Consider the following 14,232-nt stretch of genomic DNA (forward strand, 5'->3'; position numbering starts at 1 on the left):
AATTAGTCGGCGCTGTCTTTCGTGCTGCGCGCTCCAGCGACTCTCACAAGAGCCTCACTTTTAATTTAGCCCTTTCAGCCTCCTCTTCCCCTTGTGCTCTTTTGCAGCTTTCATTTCCACATCAAACGGCGCTATTAACGGTGTTAGCGGAGTGTGTCAAACCCTCCTCGCCAAGAGTCCGCAAGCGACAGGATATTAAAGCAGAGAAACCCCAGGAGAACACACACACACACACGCACGCACGCACACACACAGACACACACACTCACACTCTCACACACACACACACGCACACGCGCACGCACACACGCACTCACGCACGCACGCACACACGCACACACACACACACACACACACACAGCCTCGATTCTTAAGCACTCTGTGTTTAGTCGATGAGTTATTAACGACAAGCTCCTCGCTTTTACAGAACGACTCCGAGATCGAGCATCTTTAGCTGCGTGTTGCAGGCCTTTGCTCTACACAGAAGTTGTTGGAGGAACAACCTGCAGTCATCAGTAAGTTATCAGCTGCCGACGCCATCAGATCCACGCGCGACATTATATTCAGTGCATGTTAGGCATGTTTTAGGCCTACCTTTTGCAGAAGAAACGCTTGGCAATATCCAGCGCCACAGAGTCCGTTGTGACGGCACATCTTCTGTGTCTGCTCGCTGGGATGGGCTAGAGCTTCTCCGTTATAACGGAGCGGTAGGAGCGGCCGCACCGGCGCAGGTGTATCGCGACGCGCGTCGATCACTGGACGCGGCGGGCTGAGGGGCGGGGCGTGCCGCGTGACGTGTGCACCGGGGTGTGGCCAGGCCGAAGCGCACGGATGGGTGGTTCTGAGGGTTCGAGCGCAGCCGGAACCGAGCGATACGTCAACGTTTCCGGAGATATTAGTGAAGGATCGGGCTTGTTTTCGCCTCCCGGGGCATCGTTCACACACAACTGGACTCATGATTGGCTGTAATCTGTTATTATGTCATGACTAATACCTGATCCTTCACTTGATGGATACCTCGGCTCTCTGCGACCAATAATAATTACTGCACTCTAACCATTTATTTTGTTTGTTGTTGCTATTGTTATTATTAGCATATTATTATTATTATTAGGCTACTATTGTACGTTTTTAAAAATTATTATTAATAATAATAATAATGTTATAGCAGTTCTTGCGGTAGTCGCGCATACATTGCTCTTCTCGCTGCTTTTATTGGGCTGTTTTGACACTTGACAGCGGCTCCCCGTGAATAAACTAACTCTGCTTCTTCACACGGTTTATGTTGTTCTCACAGCTTTAAAACAAACAGAACAACCCGAGTTACTCATTTATGACACCCCGTTGTTTGGCATATGGCGCGTGGCACTGCAGAATAGTTTATTGACACCAAACATTAATGAAGAAGTGCTAAACGTGCACGAGTGTTAATACAGTGTGTTGTGCATTCGTTGGATTCTGTGGTACGGGTTTGCTAGCACTAGCAGGTAATTCAACTTTAAAACTTTCATTGCCTTCCTCTGCGTCCATGCCTTCGGCCGCTGCGTGCAGTGCACTTACAGCGAGTGCAGAGGGGCTGGTGCTTTCAGATGAGTACAGAGTAAAGAGAGTAAAGAGAGTCACAGTAAATGCAAGCAGAACATTCCTGTCTTAAGTGCAAAACCAGCGAATGAAGAGCAAACGCCGGAGGAGAGGGCAGAGAACGAGAGAAAGAGACAGAAACAGAGGTGACCGCAAGTTTAACAAGGGATTAAACCCATGAGCGATAGTTATCTGCCTTTTAATCATGTAAAACTTGTTAGTACTGAATTAATGATGCATTAAACGCCTAAAAGTAGTTAGTTATTTCTTTAATGGAGTAACGCTTTTTATGAGAAACGATTGGAAGCCAAACAAAGAAAGCAGATGCTCTGAAGTGATTGTGATGTGTTTGCAGCATGCAGAGATGGTTAATGGACGGCTTTCTGTTGGGTGGCACAGGAATATAACATCCTATGAAATGCATTTGAAAGAGTTAACAATTTGTCTTAGACAGAGACACAATATATTGCATTACAGCGCAACAATATTTCACGTTCATCCTCGAGCTGTTGTTTCATTATATCACAGTTAGTATATAATTAAATATTTTAAAAGGGCAGACTGAGTTTCTCTCACATTCTGCAGCATGGGTTATATCTCTCGACGGCTGATTTATTGCATTTATTTTAATGGGCAGATATCGTGTTCGCAAGGTCTATAGTTTACTGGGAGAAAGATTCTGTGAGACTTGCATTGATCAGTGATAACACTGAAAATATCGACACTTAAAGAAAACCTGACGAACGCATAAAGATTCTTAAAATATCCTTTAAACACTTTGCATAACCTGCACCAAAACCTAAAGCCTACAAACGTGTAGCATTTTATTTTTAAAAACTAATTAGGTAATAGAACTGTGTGTGACATGATAATAATAATTTAGTTACAGATGTTCATATGATGTAATGTAAGTGTAACTGGATGAAGCAGGGCTCGGGGTGTCGCGTGGAGATCAGCTCAGAGGGCGAAGGCTCATGTTGTTGCATCTTTCAAGTGCAAACCGATCAGAAGATCTCAAACAATGCGACTGTTGTCATGCTGATCCACTTTACCTCATTACAGCAATGCAAGTCACCGCGGGTTTAGGGCAATTTCATTTTATTTTATTTTTAAACAAATCCTTTTTGTGGTGATTTACGAATGTTTGAAACAATACGCAGCCGAAACCTAATTCGAGCAATATGCCTGAAACTCAAACTAAACAATGTTCATATGTCATTTAAGTAATTATTCGTTTCATTATCTGCTCTGTAAGGTGTTTTCTCATCCGAAAGAAAGACTGCCAACAATCATCTGCAAATTCTGTAATTTACAGTGGGTTAAAATATGGTTTTAAAAAGAGCAACAAAAAGCTATATGTATTAGGAGCCGAACTGTCGAGTGATCGTGTTTGGCTTCAGTTTGCTTATTAGATCATAATCATTAGATCTTAATGCATGTGTAGGAAACGCCGCAATCCCAATCGTTTTTCGTATATTTGTGTTATTCTTCATCATCTGACAGACACATGTCGTGCTTTAAGCGTTTGCATAGTTAACAGCTCATGTTTCGGGCTAGAACCGTTTCATCCACACATGACCCACAGCACTACTTTCTTTCTTTCTTTTTCTTTTTCTTTTTTTTTTACAAAATGGTAATAATTTATATGTAATTATCAGTCTATTCCACTGTTTGTGAGACTGTGTCTTGTCTTTACAGAGGACCATATGCATTTCTGGCAGACACAGAATCTCTCCTGATTGTGACTATTCTTCTTCTCTCTCTGTTCTCTGCTCATCCCCGTCTTCCTGGTGTTTTGTGCTCCATCGCCCCTCCATCTCTGTCCTCTGGGCCAGCCCTCTGCATTGTTTGGTCTCTGTCTCCCATTTCCGCTTCGGCTTGTGACCTCTGACCCCTAACCCTGTTCCGATCACCCCGTTTCCTAGATCTACTCTTTCCTTTATTGGTCACTCGCCTCTAAAGTTTGGGGGTCTAATAACTGTTTTAGAGGAGCCGTGACAAAACCTCAGCAGGCCGGCCATTGTGCATGCCACAGTAATGCAAAGGCATTAAAAGCCCATTAGCAGGAGCCCTGAGTGGCGCAGGGCAGAGCATGTGCGGTGTTTAAGAGCTTCATCAGGGTTCGAGGAGTCCAGATGAGTTTACAGAGGTCATGAGTTAAGTCAAGTCACCTTTATTTATATAGCGCTTTTAACAATACAGATTGTGACAAAGCAACTGAACAGCATTAATTAGGAAAATAGTGTCAATAATGCAAAATGACAATAGTAAACACTCATTTTTCAGTTAAAGACAGTTCATCATTGAATTCAGTGATGTCAACATCCAGCTCAGTTCAGTTTAAATAATATCTTTGCAATCATGTCAACGATAACGCTGGAAATGAAGTGTCCCCAAGTCAGTCTTAGACGGTCATCGCTAGAGAAATGTCTCTGTCCACATGCAGAGTTCAGCGGAGAAGGACAGCATGCAGAGGAAATCATTCAGACCCGTTCCTTAGTTTGTGCAGTAAAGAGTTTCAAAGGAATGTGAGGCGATCCAGTTTTCATTTGAGATGATCTAGATCTGTTTCTGCTCTGCTGATTTACTTTTCACTGCCAAATCATCTTTTTACAGAAAAAAGAAACAGTGTCATTTTGCATTTGGATGTCAGCTTGATTCAAACATAATTGTGCATCACACTTCGACTCTGTTTGTGCTTCCTCACTGATGTTCACCGTTTGATCTGCTTCGAATGCTCTCTAACATGAGCAGATCTTATAATGGTTTTGTATGAACATGCAAAGAGCTCTGAAAGGTGCAATAAGAGTATCTAAAACAGAGGTCAGAGCTCAAACCCATTCTTATTTAGTATGAATGAATGATGCATTTATACAGCGCTTTATTGTGTATTGTTGTACACAGTATGAAGAGACTATTACGAACTTGTGAGGTCGAACTGTTAAATGTGCAAAGCACTGAAGCGATGTGGGTCAGTGCGACTGCTGGCCGTCAGTAAAATACAGAGCATAAACATACCATCGCTGCAGAAACTGAAGGACCGCAAATCTGTTTGCAGCCTAACTGACAGAAAAATAAACACAGATGAAGACACCTGCAGTAAGATGGGCTTCCATCTCCATAAATATTTAAAATAACGCAACACTGAACTTTAGTTCAGAGAGTTTAAACAAGCACTTGAAGATTCTGGCTGATAAAATCCTCGTCACATGAGTTTACAGTGAGAAACACGAGTGTCTCCTTCTCTCTGCTTCAGTCAAATATATTCATCACCTCTACGCAGTAAAACTGAGCTGCGCTTTATATTCCAATTAGCAGTCGATGCATTTCAGAGTCGTTAAGTTATAACAAGGGAGTTTTCCCCCTTCACACGAGCGTCTGCAGGAGATTTACTGCCAGGAAACCCTGTGGAGAAATCCACTGAGCTTTACAAACACTCTCGTGTAAATTCAGCGCAATTAGGCCTTTATAGTCCCGTATCTCTCCATCAAATGCTTGTCAGTGTGTTGTTTGTGGAGGGCAAGAGAGACAATTGGATTGGCTGACCTTGGTCGAGCCCTGTGATTATATAAACCCTCATTCGCAGCTCCTCAAGAATGTCAGGTCAATGTGTGACGAGTTTTATGAGGAGTTCGCTCACACTCTTTGGGTTTAGCTCCTCACTTCAGCAAGTGTTTGGCCTAAAACTGATCAAACATCAGATAATGAAGCTCTGGCTTTAGTTGCAACTTCAGAAACACAGCAAATGAGACTGAAACAGATTGAGTTAGAGACACATTTACATGCAGAATATCAGTGAAATGCAACACGTTTGATACGACTACAGTCAGTGAAATGAGCATTAAGTCATTAGATCTCCTGTTCTCCTGTAGTCTCACGGGGATCATAGTGGACCGTTGTGGACGTGACTGAGATTATGTGTGTGTGTGTGTGTGTGTGTGTGTTCACTGTATGCATATAGACACAGCGAGAGCGAGCGAGACGTCTCTTCAATGCGTCTCGAGTGTGTCGGAGTGAAGGCTGAATCTTTTCCTTCAGTGACTCTATTAATTTACCTCATTTATCTTAAACCCCACATACATACTCACAGTATCCAAGTGTGTGTGTGTGTGTGACGCTCAAAGTGCCTCATATGCTCATGTTTGTATGTGTGTGTGTGTGTGTGTGTGTGTGTGTGTGTGTAAAAGGACAAAAACACAACTGCTTCCCTTTTCATTCCCAGAGGACAAATCCGTAGCGGAAAAACTCATTTTCCTGCAAATAGTTTGTCAGTTGAGCTAGAAGAAGTGATAAATTATCACAGACATTTGGAGAGAGAGACAGAAAGAGAGAGAGAGAGAGAGACAGCAGCACTGGAGCAGTTCTCTCTCCTCTCTGTCCTCGTCTTCCTCTTTTCTTTATTTAAAAGCATTGAGAGTCCACCTCACACCTGTCCATCTGTCCATCTGTCCGTCTGAGGTACAGTGAAGGGTTTGCTGTGACTTTCCGTCACAGATGATGAATTGACGGCCAGTAAAATGGATTTGTTTTCAGCACATCAAAGCAACAATAATTCCAGAGTGAGACTGTGGTGGATGATGGATGGAGCTGAGACACATTGTGCTGTTACTATAAACGCTGTGGAAATAATCAACAGTTGTTTTGCTAGTTCAATAACTGACAGCAGTCATGATGGAGAGATCAACTCATATACCGACCAGACCAAGCATCAGTATAACTCGCTGCTTAACTAGTACCATGCATTGTTGGAGAAACCAGCTAGTCATGTCTGTTTCCTGAAATCAATGGAACTTTGTCACACATCCCTCGTTCAAATCACATTGTTGTTAATGAGCAGGTGGTGGATTGATAACTTCTATAAGATAAACTTATAATGTCAGATTACTGCTATATGTAATGCACAATGGCATCTGAGAACTGCTTTGCTTTTTTGTTGTGGAATATGAATGTGTTCATATTTTTTTGTTCTCCGATATTTTGCTTTATTTTGTGGGTTCTTCGTGGTATACAAATGCACACTCTTCAAAAACAGTGCTTAAATTCTCTTAACGAACTAAAAGTCGTAGAATTAAATTTGAAAGAAACTGCACTACATCTTAACTTGCTGCTAGCAATGATGGTTTTGCTGTGTGTGGTTGGGTTTGGTGGTCCCCCTCGGGAGCAGGGTCATTCCTAGAGAACCAGGTTCCAGTGGTGGAAAGTATTTGAGTAGATGTAATTAGTTAATGTACTTGAGTATCTTTTAGTGAGTTTTAAAGATATTAGTAAATTTTACTCTCTACTTCACTACATTTTTGAATAAGCATCTGTACTCTTTACTCCACTACATTTGTAATGAGTGTTGCAAATAAACATTACATTTTGCATGGCACCAGCTTTTTCTGCAGTAGATTATTTCTGCTACAAAAGAAGTGATATCGCCAACTACATGGCACTGAAAGTACTACTGTATAACTTCTTGTGTGTTTTGCCCTTACTCACACAAACTTGTCAACAAGGCTACTTTATGTGAATGTGAGTTTCTTAGCAAGTAGTTGTGAATTACAGGTGTTTTATATATGACTTTATATTATACAAGACTTTTTTTTGTTGTTGCAATTTTGAGGTGTTCAGTTTTATTTTGGTTTTAGAAAATAAATATAATTGCTCTCCTCATGAATCAACTCTTTCTTGTTTTTCACTGGCATGTCTCTTTGACTATTGCATCTTTGAACCTATATTTAGTATAAGTAAAATAATGAAGTTCTTTTAAAATCAAATACTCTAAGACTTGTACTCATGTTGTTTTGAAATTGGTGACTTGTAACGTGTAGTGGAGAAATTTTCATTGTAAGGTATCTGTACTTTTACTCAAGTATGGTTTTCAGGTACTCTTTACACATCTGTCATTCTCCCTCGGTTGTTTTCCGGGTTGCGTTCGCACCGGCAGCAGGAACTCTGAAGCAGCCGACAGCAACGTCTTTATTAGCGGCATTTACAGATGTCAAAAACCAGTGATCGGAGCTTTTTTTGTTGTGTGTGGGTTTCATGATAATGGAGATAGAATGTAAACACAACTGACGTGATTAAAAGAGCATTACTATTTGAATAAATCTCCTATGATAACTTGCCTCCACGTCTGCTGCATTCTCAAAACTCTGGCCATTTGATAATACCTAGAATATCAAAATCAACTGCGGCGGCAGATCCTTCTCCTATTTAGCGCCCAAACTCTGGAATAATCTACCTAACATTGTTCGGGAGGCAGACACATGCTTCAGTTTAAATCTAGATTAAAGACCCATCTCTTTAACCTGGTTTACACATAACACACTAACACATTTCTAATATTCAAATCCGTTAAAGGATTGTTAGGCTGCATTAATTAGGTCAACCGGAACCAGATACTGTTTAAACTGAACTGAGCTGGATGATGATATCACTGAATTCAATGATGAACTGCCTTTAACTGAAAATTGAGTGTTTACTATTGTCATTTTGCATTATTGACACACTATTTCCCTAATTAATACTGTTCAGTTGCTTTGACACAATCTGTATTGTTAAAAGCGCTATATAAATAAAGGTGACTTGACTTGTAGTGTTGCATATCATCGAGAAAGAGCACAACAGGTTAATGCTGTTATCAATGTTTTCCGTGTTCGTGAAGTAAATATGTTTACATGGCTTTTTAGAAATGTCTGTAGCGGTGTTTCATATGCGTTTGGCCAATCAGCGCACACTGATAGTTCCTATAGAACTGTTTTAGACCCTGCTCTGAAGTAGAAACGGAGCTCCTAGAACCAAACACGTTCCTAGTTCCTGCGGTGCGAACACGCCCAAACCCAACACCGTTCGCCAATATTTCTAAAAACTACGAAAAGGTTGCTCAGGTGCGAAAGCCCCCATACCTTCAGCCCTGATGTAGACTAACAATTAAAACTAACACTCTTTGAATGTTGCGTTTCTTTTTTCCCCATCAGCGTCTGTGTGTCTGTGAGTGTGATGCGAGTCTGATGTCTGTTCAATTTTGTTATGACCGTTTGTCCTGCAACAATGAACAGTTTTCACTGCAAACGCGCATTAGCACAGAGGATATGACATCATCATCATCATAACCATAAACGGGATGATAATCGCCATCATCACAATAGCAGTTATAATCGTGCATGTTCGCTGAAGGCAAACCGGCGGTTTTGGTGGACCATATGCGCCGCTTTCTGCGCGTAAATACCGCGCCTTTCTGTGTGTTTTTGTGTCTCCGCATTGTTTGTTGTGTGGAGCTCTGGGCCTGTTTTTAACAATATCTCTGTTACTCTGCGTAGCCCTCTCTCTCCGGTGATTGATGGAGTGAAGCAGGAGCGCGGAGCGGCGTGTGGCCAGCGGTCCGAGACACACACACAGAGAGAAGGAGCGCAGGAGCGCAGGAGCGGGAGGAGCTCAGCTGAAAGCTGCAGACTTAATTCTATGCATCATTAAACAGTCTCACTCAATGCAACATCCCCTATACATCATCCACGCTCAGTAAACACAACGATGACATTACATTAGCAAGCGCAAATGAATTTTCTTTTTAGAGGGAAATTGAGAATACTCTCTCTCTCTCTCTCTTTCTGTCGTTTTCTGCTTTTCCTCGCTCCACGTCACACATGCTCGCAGAAACAAACCATTAAAAGAGAGATATTTAACCAAACACAAACGCCGTCTCTCGTCTCCTTCGCTTTCTCGTAGCCTACACGGTAAAACCCTGAAGCGCCCTGAATCTGTCCTTTATTAGTGGATGAGACTCATCATGACATTCTGAGGTCTAATCACTGGTGTTTTCACAATCGGTTACAGTCTCAATACTAAGGGCACGTTTCTGCAGCCGGACACATGAGTTCATCATGAAAACTCCTGTAACACAGCTATAGCCATTCATTCAAAACATCTTTAATTAGGAAATTTCCCTTTCGTTGCTTAAAAACAAGAAAATTGTGTCGTGTTATGAGAATTTGATTTCATCACCAAAACACAAGAACATGATGAGCTTCTTTTAGTTTAGTAAATTTAGTGATCAGGTAATTCAGTAGTGAACAGGATAAGAACCACCCAAGATCTTATAAATGACAGGTTAAAACACTTGGTCTTTGTTCACGCTGGAACCTGGTTGATGACTGCATGTTATTACTTCCAGATCGGGTTTATTCTTTTCAGACGGCAGTCGCTTTTGCCAGTGTTTGTTTTTCGGCATTGATTATGATCCTCATTAGCACAGTGTCCAAATCTGAACACATTCATTGCCAACGGAAGCAGAATACTGATGGTATATGTAGTCAAATACTTGCTGTCACTGTGAGGAAGAGCAGTGACCGGTGGGAACGTGTCATCCTCTGGACAAGACAGCTTGTTGAGTTCAATTTGTTTATGAAGGGAAATATTTGACAAGCTCTGTGGTCTTTTGTACCTTTTTTTTAAACAATTTTGCATTTAATACATTGTTGAGAAGCACATGCACTGTTGTTCTTGTTGCAACACCTGATGTATAAACAACCAGACGGATGACGAAAGAGGAAATTCTGACCATTCAGATTGAGACACATGAACAAAAATCTGATTTTGATAGAAAACCCATTACATTTCCTAACCAAGTAGACATAAAATCCATAATATCTACCCAAAGGTTCTGATGAATGAAGTCACATGAGTTCAGTGTTCTGTCAGTATAAAAATATGGTTCTTTAAAGGTTCTTTACATGAGGTAACGGTTCTATTTAGAACCATAACATCCCGAAGAACCCTCTTATGCTGAAAAGGTTCTTTGTGTTAGAGGTTAGGGTTCTTTATTCCCACCCCCTTTTTCTCCCAAACTTAACTGCCATTCAATCACACCAAAATACAAATAATGGTGGACTTAAATGCATCATAGAGAATTATGAAAATATATTATTTCACTGGAACTTAGTCTTCATTATATGTTTCTATTTTGATTTCCTTCTTAAAGTATTTATTTATGTTCAAGGTCAATTGCCATTTATTAATGTATTCTGCTAATAACTGTTGTTAGAGCACTGCCAATTTTGCTACATTTTCATGTCATTAAAATAAATAAAGTACCTAATTGACACAACATGCTGTTGTTGTTTTATTATGAAAACCGTAACAGAGGCTACAAGATATTGTAATACCAGGCAGATAGAGGGATAAAAAAAATTTATATTATAATATAAAGGTGATTTTAATAAATAATATGTAAAAATAATATTAATAATACTACTATTAATTATATAAATATACTAATATTAATGAAAATAAACTATCATTAAAAAAGTTATTTATAACACCATTAAGGTCATATATAGCATCTGCAGAGCATGGTTCTTTATGGAACCCTAAAAAAGGGTTCTATTTAGCACCAAAACGTGTTCTGCTATCATTACAAGCTGAAGAACCATTTTCTGGTATGTTTTAAACCCATTTTTCTTAAGATTGTACACTGAAAAAAAAAAAAAAACTGTGACATTTACGGTAAAATACCGGCAGCAGCTGTTGCCAGAACTTCACCGTTAAAAATATGGTAGCAACATTTTAGGTTTTACAGACTTAACTTAAATTCACAATAAAATAAAGTATTTCATTAACTGATGTAATGTTAATAAACCAGCATATTGAAGTACTAATATCTGTTTTGAACCATTGTAATACTGATAATCACCAAAAAAGGTGCTGATGAGAAAGTCACATGATGAATTAAAGCTCATCACAAAGAGCTCTTCCACAAGCTGAGAAGGGAAATACTAATATATATATCTGTATTGTTAAAAGCGCTATATAAATAAAGGTGACTTGACTTGTAGTGTTGCATATCATCGAGAAAGAGCACAACAGGTTAATGCTGTTATCAATGTTTTCCGTGTTCGTGAAGTAAATATGTTTACATGGCTTTTTAGAAATGTCTGTAGCGGTGTTTCATATGCGTTTGGCCAATCAGCGCACACTGATAGTTCCTATAGAACTGTTTTAGACCCTGCTCTGAAGTAGAAACGGAGCTCCTAGAACCAAACACGTTCCTAGTTCCCGCGGTGCGAACACGCCCAAACCCAACACCGTTCGCCAATATTTCTAAAAACTACGAAAAGGTTGCTCAGGTGCCCCCATACCTTCAGCCCTGATGTAGACTAACAATTAAAACTAACACTCTTTGAATGTTGCGTTTCTTTTTTCCCCATCAGCGTCTGTGTGTCTGTGAGTGTGATGCGAGTCTGATGTCTGTTCAATTTTGTTATGACCGTTTGTCCTGCAACAATGAACAGTTTTCACTGCAAACGCGCATTAGCACAGAGGATATGACATCATCATCATCATAACCATAAACGGGATGATAATCGCCATCATCACAATAGCAGTTATAATCGTGCATGTTCGCTGAAGGCAAACCGGCGGTTTTGGTGGACCATATGCGCCGCTTTCTGCGCGTAAATACCGCGCCTTTCTGTGTGTTTTTGTGTCTCCGCATTGTTTGTTGTGTGGAGCTCTGGGCCTGTTTTTAACAATATCTCTGTTACTCTGCGTAGCCCTCTCTCTCCGGTGATTGATGGAGTGAAGCAGGAGCGCGGAGCGGCGTGTGGCCAGCGGTCCGAGACACAGAGGGAGAGAGAGAGGGAAGGAGAGCAGGAGCGAGCGGCGCGGGAGCGGGAGGAGCTCAGCTGAAAGCTGCAGACTTAATTCTATGCATCATTAAACAGTCTCACTCAATGCAACATCCCCTATACATCATCCACGCTCAGTAAACACAACGATGACATTACATTAGCAAGCGCAAATGAATTTTCTTTTTAGAGGGAAATTGAGAATACTCTCTCTCTCAGTCTTTCTTTCGTTTTCTGCTTTCCCTCGCTCCACGTCACACATGCTCGCAGAAACGCACAGCACTAACCATTAGATGAGAGAGAACACAAACACTGTGCTCGTCTCTGAATCTGCAGAACAGACTCAGGTCTGGCGCTTACAATCTCAATACTAGATTCTGCAGCTGGACCCACGAGTTCATCAGCAAAATCATTGAGATCCTGCAACACAGCTAGCTCTTCATTCAAAACATCTTTCATTAGGAAAGTTCCCTCTCGTTGCTTGAAAGCGCAAGATAGTTGTGACGTGTAATAAGAACATTTACTTTCATCACCAAAACACAAGAACATGAAGCTTCTTTTAGTTTTGCTTAAGATTTATTTTGATCCCACAGTGGAGAGCAGACGGGAAGATCGTCGAGCCGGGATTCGAACTCGGGTCGCCCGTAACACAACAGCATTATATGTCAGCGCACTTGTTATCGGCGCAGACTACTTTAGCAAGTTTAGTGATCAGGTAATAGTGAACAACAGCACAAGATCCACCTGAGATCCTCTGAATGGCAGGTTGGAGCACTTTGTCTTTGTTCACGCTGCAGGAGAAACCTGATTCATGATTGTCCAAACTGCAGATCAGATTTATTCTGTTCAGACTGTTGTTTTTGCCAGTATTTGTTTCTGTGTTGATTATGAGACACAGCTGAACACATTCATATTCCACATGAAACAGGAATGCATGGCATAGCTGTGAGGAAGAGCAGTAATCTGTGGGAGACAGTCGGCTTGCTGAGTTAAAGCTGTTTTCAATGGGAAATATTTGACAAGCTCTGGGGTCTTTTTTTTTTTTTTTAATGATTTTAAATACAAGTATTCAGTATGTTGTTGAGAGACGCATGTGCTATTGTTTTTGCTGCAACACCTGATGTATAAACAACCAGAGGGATGATGAATGAGGAAATTCTGACCGTTCAGATTGAGATACATAAAAATCTGATTTAGTAAGAAACCCATTACATTTCCTAACCAAACTGACATGAAATCCATAATATCTACCAAACGGTTCAAATTGTGTGGAAGTAGTGGTCCAACTAAAGATATACTGAAGTATATGTGATTGTGCTAAAGCGGAACTATTGCAAGTATATTTCAGGTACACTTTATATATCTTGCATTTATAGACTGATATTATACAGAAATCATACAATCATTATCAATAGTGACATTAAAACACATTTTAGGTATAATATAAAAAAATGTATGTGCAATATCGAAACATGCCAAATAAAGTTGAATTATGATTTTATTACAGTAAGTCTTAAGTGAGATGTCAATAAATATGTTCATGGATTTGAAGTATACTTAGTATGAAATAAATGTATTTTAAATAAATTATGGCATTTTTACTAGTGAAGGATGTGACCTGTGAATGAATTGTGCATCAAAGCAAAGCAAACCTTTAGTCAAGAGCCTCTGGTGTCTGAATGTGAGCTGAAGCTCGTTCTTTAGCTGCCGGTGACCGATGCTATTTTAGCATCTATTATTACTTCAAATTAGCTTTTAATTTTATATTTTCAGTTTTAATTTTAATTTCAGTTTAATATTATTGAAAAAGAAAGTTGTAGCGGGGAATGCCGAAGGACTCATCCTATTTTTTTTTTTTTTTAATGATTTTAAATACAAGTATTCAGTATGTTGTTGAGAGACGCATGTGCTATTGTTTTTGCTGCAACACCTGATGTATAAACAACCAGAGGGATGATGAATGAGGAAATTCTGACCGTTCAGATTGAGATACATAAAAATCTGATTTAGTAAGAAACCCATTACATTTCCTAACCAAACTGAC

This window comes from Sinocyclocheilus grahami, unplaced genomic scaffold, assembly GCF_001515645.1.
Source record: "Sinocyclocheilus grahami isolate Dianchi unplaced genomic scaffold, SAMN03320097.WGS_v1.1 scaffold1106.1, whole genome shotgun sequence".
NCBI classification, from domain to species: Eukaryota; Metazoa; Chordata; class Actinopteri; order Cypriniformes; family Cyprinidae; genus Sinocyclocheilus; species Sinocyclocheilus grahami.